The sequence below is a fragment of the Eubalaena glacialis genome, chromosome 3, assembly GCF_028564815.1.
Source record: "Eubalaena glacialis isolate mEubGla1 chromosome 3, mEubGla1.1.hap2.+ XY, whole genome shotgun sequence".
Classification (NCBI taxonomy): domain Eukaryota; kingdom Metazoa; phylum Chordata; class Mammalia; order Artiodactyla; family Balaenidae; genus Eubalaena; species Eubalaena glacialis.
In genome coordinates, this window is record NC_083718.1 from 1631568 (window position 1) to 1637567 (window position 6000).

Consider the following 6000-nt stretch of genomic DNA (forward strand, 5'->3'; position numbering starts at 1 on the left):
CTCAGCCGCACCCTGAGTGCTCTGTTTCTGCAGTAGGGTAGGCTGGGAATGTCCAAATCTTTAAGTTCTGCTTCCTGTGTGCTCCGCCAGGCCAGCCTCCAGGCACTTCTCTCGTCTTGTGTTTCCATTTCCTGGGAGGAGCCAGGCTGGTCCTTCCACACTTTGCTCAGAGCTCTCCTTGGCTAAATACCAGTGCTCTCAAGTTCTGCCTTCCACAAAACACCAGAGTCTGAACACGCTCGAGCCACGTTCTTTGCTACTCTATAACAAGGGTCCCCCTTGTCTCCTTTCCAATAACACACCCCTCATTTCTGTCATCAGAATGGCCTTTGTCATCCATATTCCTACAACATTCTGCTCAGAATTACTTCCTCCTTATTCCGAGATAACTCAGGCTTTCTCTCCTACTCTCTCTTCTTTCTGAGCTCTCACCACAATCCCCTTTAAGGGTCCATTCACAACAATGTAGGTTTTTTCTAGCAGACGTTTCCAAACCCCTCCAGCCTCTACCCATCACCCAGCTCCAAAGCCATTTCCACGTTTGTAGGTGTCTGTTACAGCAGCAGCCGACTTCCTGCTCCCATTTCTGCCTTGGTCAGTTCAGGCTGCTCTAACAAAATTCCATAAGTTAAGTGGCTTATAAACAACAGAAGTTTATTTCTCACTGTTCTGGAGGCTGGGAGTCCAAGATCAAGGTGCTGGCAGATTCAGTGTCTGGGGAGAACCCACCTCCTGGTTCATAGATGGCCGTCTTTCTGCTGCGTCCTCACATGTGTACCTCACAAGGGGGTGAGGGGGCTCTCTGGCTTTTATGAGCACACTAATCCCACTCACGAGGGCTCCTCCCTCAAACCCTAATCACCTCCCAAAGGCTCCATCTCCTAATACCATCACCTTGGGGGTTAGGATTTCAACATATGAATTCTGCAGGGACACAAACCTTTAGTCTCTGGTGGGTCACCTCAGCCAAGTCCACGGAAGAGCAAACTTTTTCTAAATGAGCTCATCTGAGAGCTTGCAGTGTCCTTCATCTGAGGGATGCCTGTCGCATGTTTTGGGGCTGGGCTTCCCTGCCCACAATGTGAATTCACAAGACAACAGTAAGCAGCTGCTTTAACAACAGCAAGTCTGTGCATCATGTCCGTATGACCAGATCCAGCAGGGGCCTTGATGGACCCCTTCCCTGACTCTGGGAACGGGCCCTAAACATACAAGATTGGTATAGACCAGTCAGTGCTATAGAGCTGTAGGTAAGTGCAAGGTGAGTTCCTGGTGGGGCAAGGGCTCCATCATCTTGATAACATCTCTATGTCCAGCCCAGGATGTGGCCAACCGGACGTTCTCCCCGAGGGTTTGTGCATCAGGGAGGATGGATGGTCATCCAACCACCGGCTGCTCTGGGAGGGCTCACAGGAGTGGCCGGGATGGGACGTCTGGGCCCCAAAGCTGGGAACAGGCTGCCCTCTGCTGGCAGCTCGGGGGCCCCTGGCGCCCCAGCACAAGGCCATCTGCCAGGCTCCTACACTAGCTGTCAAGCTCAGGAACACTGGTCATCCAGAGTAGCCATGGTGCGGAGGGGGCAGATGCACCTCCTGGGAGTGAGACTGGGTAGAGGCAGAAGGCTGTACCCAGAGGCTGGTGGCTGGTCAGGAAGCCCCTAAGGGCAGCATGGGGCGGGCAGCAGGGGAGGAGGGGGGTGGAGGCCCACCTGCGGTGAGTGAAACCCAGTTCCCCTAAAACCGAGCCCCCCTGCCGAGTTCATGATTAATCTCTCTACCCAAAACTTTATTCCCTTTCTTATCCCACCCCTCAGGATTGAGGAGTGTCGAAGTAAAGGGGGGATTGAAATCAAGCAGGACCCTGCAGGACCTTCCCGGGTACAAAAGCCCCTCCACGTCCCCCATTTCTTGTTTGCAGAAAAAGGCTTTGGTCTCCGGGGCCTTCTCCGAGTTCCAGAGAGCAGGCTCAACAGTTAATGATCAGGACAAGATCACAGGCCTCCTAGTTCCTCCTGAAGGGATGTAGATAAGAATCTTTGAGTCGTTCTGCAGAATCTAAGACCCCTACCTGCTGGAGGATGGTGGCTACGTGCTGACCACAAGCAGGTAGACCCCAGACAGATTGGAACCAGAAGGTTGATGGTTGAGATTCCCGAAATATCACCCTGTTACCTCACCACCAACCAACCAGAAGAAGGTCCAGGAGCAGATCAGACATCCCATAACCCTCTCCCCTCACACTGTCTTTAAAAACCCTTGCCTGAAAGCCTTCATCTCTGGAGCATGAGCTACCCGTTCTCCTTGCTTGGCGCTCTGCTAGTAAACCCTTACTTTGCTGCAAACACCAGCTGTCAGAATTTGGTTTTCTGTGCTGTGGGCACACAAGCCCTTGCTTGGTAACGTGGGGGCCCCAGAGGGGGCTGCGGGGAGGGGCCGTACCTTGCAGGTGGTGCCTTGCGGTAGGCCGAGAAGCAGGCGCCCCCCAACCCCATTCCCCGGGGTCCCTAGCACCCCACTTCCTGCACGTAGGTGCTCACCTCTGGACCCAGGTGAGTTTCTCCCTCGCAGGATTTGCATGCTCGTAGGGCCCTGTGGTCTGCCAAACCCAAATGACCCAAAGCAAGAGGGGCCGAGGGTCTTTGCTCGTTCCGGGATTTCCTCTCATTTCTGTGATGGCTGAGCGAGGTGTCCAGGGCCCCTCAGGAGATGCATCTGTGGGAGCAACGCCCGGTTTCGGGAGGGGCCACCCTGTGGGCTCTTGGGGTAGGACGGGAAAGCGCGGTCCCTCCTGGGGGGAGGCAGCTGAGGATGGCCGGAGGGGTGAGGACAGGGAGAGGAAGTGTGGGGGGTGAGAGCTGCTCTCAGCTGTGGGAGGAAACCCCCGACGACTGAGCAGGGTCTCGTTCCCAGACCTCGAGGTGCTGACCTGTGGAGCAGGGGAAGAGCCATCAGGGATCAGTGACTGGACGAGTCCGGCCCCTGCCCCTCCCCTTCCCTGGCCCCCTCCACTGCTGTCTTCCTCTTCTGTTCCCCTCCCCCCTTCCCTCTCCCCTGCCTCCCTCCTCCCCCTCCCCTGCCCCCTTCCCCTGCCCTCTTCCTCCTCTGTCCCCCTCCCTTGCACCCCCCTCCTCTGTCCCCCTCCCCTGGCCCCTTCCCCTCGCCCCCTCCCCGTTGCCCCCTCCCCTGCCCTCACCTCCCTGGCCCCCCTCCCTTGTCTTCCTCTCCCCTGGCCCCCTCCCCTGCCCTTCCTCCCTGGCTGTGCCTCTAACCCCCTGCCCCCCACCATGAGAACCACAGGGGGAGGCTTTAAATTGGATTCTCAGCCCCACCCCTAAGAGTCGGATTCATCCACCTGGGGGGGCCTGGGAATCTGTATTTGCAGAGCCCCTCAGGTGATTCTGATGCCCGGGGTCAGCTAGGCTGGAGGATCTCAGGAGGAGTCCGGCCTCTGGGCCAGCGCCTGCCTCCACCCCCAGCCTGAGCTCTGCAGCCCACCCGGCAGCTGGTGCCGCCTCTGAACAGGCCTAAGGATTGGAGACGACCTCCCGGAACTTGCTGTTTCTGTCCCTGGAGTCACCCAGGACAGGCCCACCCTCTCGGCTGACAGTCCTTCAGAGACGCTGCGTCTGCTCCTGGGCCGGGGTGGGTGGGCAGGGGGCAGACATCCCTGCCTCCCCGGAGTTCCCGACTAAGGCACAAGGGGCCCTGTTTGGCCATTTCATCGTCTGAGAAGGAGAAACATGGCCGGGGTGGGGCTGTCCCAGGGCTGGAGAAGCAGACTGGGGGCTTGCACTGGGTCAAGGGCAAAGCAGAAGCCGTCCCCTCGGAGAAGACCCCACCCTGCCGTGGCCGGCTCCCTCCCCGACTCCCGCTTTTGGACATTTTGGAGGTTTCATTCCTTGTCTTGTGCACTTAGTGCCGTGGCCTCTGTGAAGTCCTTAAATGCATTCACTCATTTAATCCCCACAAGAGCCCTCTGAGCCGGGCGCTGTCATTACTGCCATTTACCAATGATCAAACCGACCGCAGCTTAGGATCTGGCTCAAGGTCAAATGGCAGAGCAGGATAGAAATGCAGATTGCTGGGTCCAGGCCCGGGTCCTGCACCACGTACCTGCCACTGTGCTTGCGAAGAAACTGCCTCAGGCCGGGAGGTGTGGGGCGCGGTGCCGGAACTGTAGCAACAGCCAACACTCACTGTGCACATCCTATGTGCTCAGGCATCGGTCTGGGTGTTGTCAGACATGACCCCTCCGCCAGCACCCAGAAGGGGTCATCTTATCCCTTTATTCTAGAAGAGTAAACCGAGATGCAGTGAATTTTATGTGGCTTACTCAAAGTCACTCCCAGGGGTGGGGCTGAGATTGGAACTAGCTGTGTGACCCTGGGCCCACCTCCTCCCTCTGGGCGTCAACCTGTCATGTGTGAATGGAGACGTTGGCCTCAATTAATTCCAGAGAAGCGCTGCTCAGCCTTGAGAACCTCCTGGGGATCTTGCGAAGGTGCAGATTCCAGTTCCGCGGTTGGGTGGGGCCTGAGACCCGGCACCTCTCTCGGGCTCCCAGGGGAGGGAGGTCCGGATGCTGCTGGTCCCAGGACCGCACTCAGCAGCCAGGCTCCCGGGACCCGCCCAGCTCTGATGTTCTGCGTTTATGGGCCTGGGGAGACTTGCCCCAAGGCCGTGAAAATTCCGGAAGCAGGTTATGGTGAATAAAGCGCTTAGTGGGCATTTTCCGCTCCTGGCCAAGTCCCTGGCCCTGGGCCTTCGACACTTCTACTCTGCGACCTCAGCCTGACCCCCCCGGAGGGTTCAAGGGCTCTGTCCTGGGCTACGCAGTGTTGCCTCTCCCTACAGAAGGCGTGAAGGAGGTCCCTGCTCACCCTGCCTCGTCCCAGAACACAATTCACACCCAGTATGACTCACTCTGACATTCCTTCCCACCAATCGCCCCGAAGATCATATTCAAGAATATGCTAGGGGCTTCCCTCCCTCTCCTCAGCCCCTCCGCCTTGAGCCATCTCTTAGCTTCTCCTTGATCCCAGTCCCAGGCTGGACAACTCACAGCCTTCTCTGCCTGGTCTTGACAATGGCACTTAGAGGAAGGTCTCAGTCATCAAAGTAATACAAGTGAAAATTCATAATCCTCGCTATGAAACTCAAAAGCAAGCAGGAAAACCCCGGCACCCACGGTCCCCTCCGGTAGAAGGAACTCCTGGGGAGTTCCTCCTTTCTCTCCATCCTTTTTCCTCCATCACTCCGCTACCCCATGTGATTTTAATGAGGTCCTATGAATGGCTGCCCTTTAGGAGGAGAGGGAAGAGCCACCCACCAGTGCAGGAAATGTCAGAGCTGGAAGGGGACATATGAATGCTGGGACAAGCCCCACACATGACCAAGGAGAAGCCTGCTGGATACCATTCTAGGTGCAAAGGTGTGGAAGCGAAGACGCCAAGCTAAGTGACTCTTGTCTCTGAGGTTGCGGGACTGGAGGAGTGGAAAAAGATACTTTCGTGTCTTGAATTTTTTACAGCAAAAGTGCATTCAAGTATTACTTGCGCTTCAAACACTTTGTTATTGTTAAAAGACCAAGAAAGCCATGAGCTAGAAAGCATTCTGTGTGCCCGAGTTTGCCCAGCTGGTGCCCGCAGGTTGACTGAGGCCTCTAGTTCCCTGGGCAGCAGTCAGGCTTCTTCTGATGATCTTGCCCCTTGACCCAGTGTCCCCGAGGATGAGGGTCATTCCAGGGAAGCCCCTTTGCTCCTAGAGCAGGGGCATCCAGATGCTTGGATGACGTGGGAAAAGGGAAAATTCTGCAGGCCCCGACCTGAACCCACAGTCCAGTCTCTGCCAGACCCAAACTGGGAGCAAATGCCTTCAAGCCCAGACTCAGCCCCATCAGAGAGGGGGCAGTGGGCGCTCTCAAGACGAAAGGGAGTCCTGGTGAATCAGGAAAGTTATTGGGCTGGAAAGTGATTAAAGGCTGAGCGTGGGAGGGGATTTC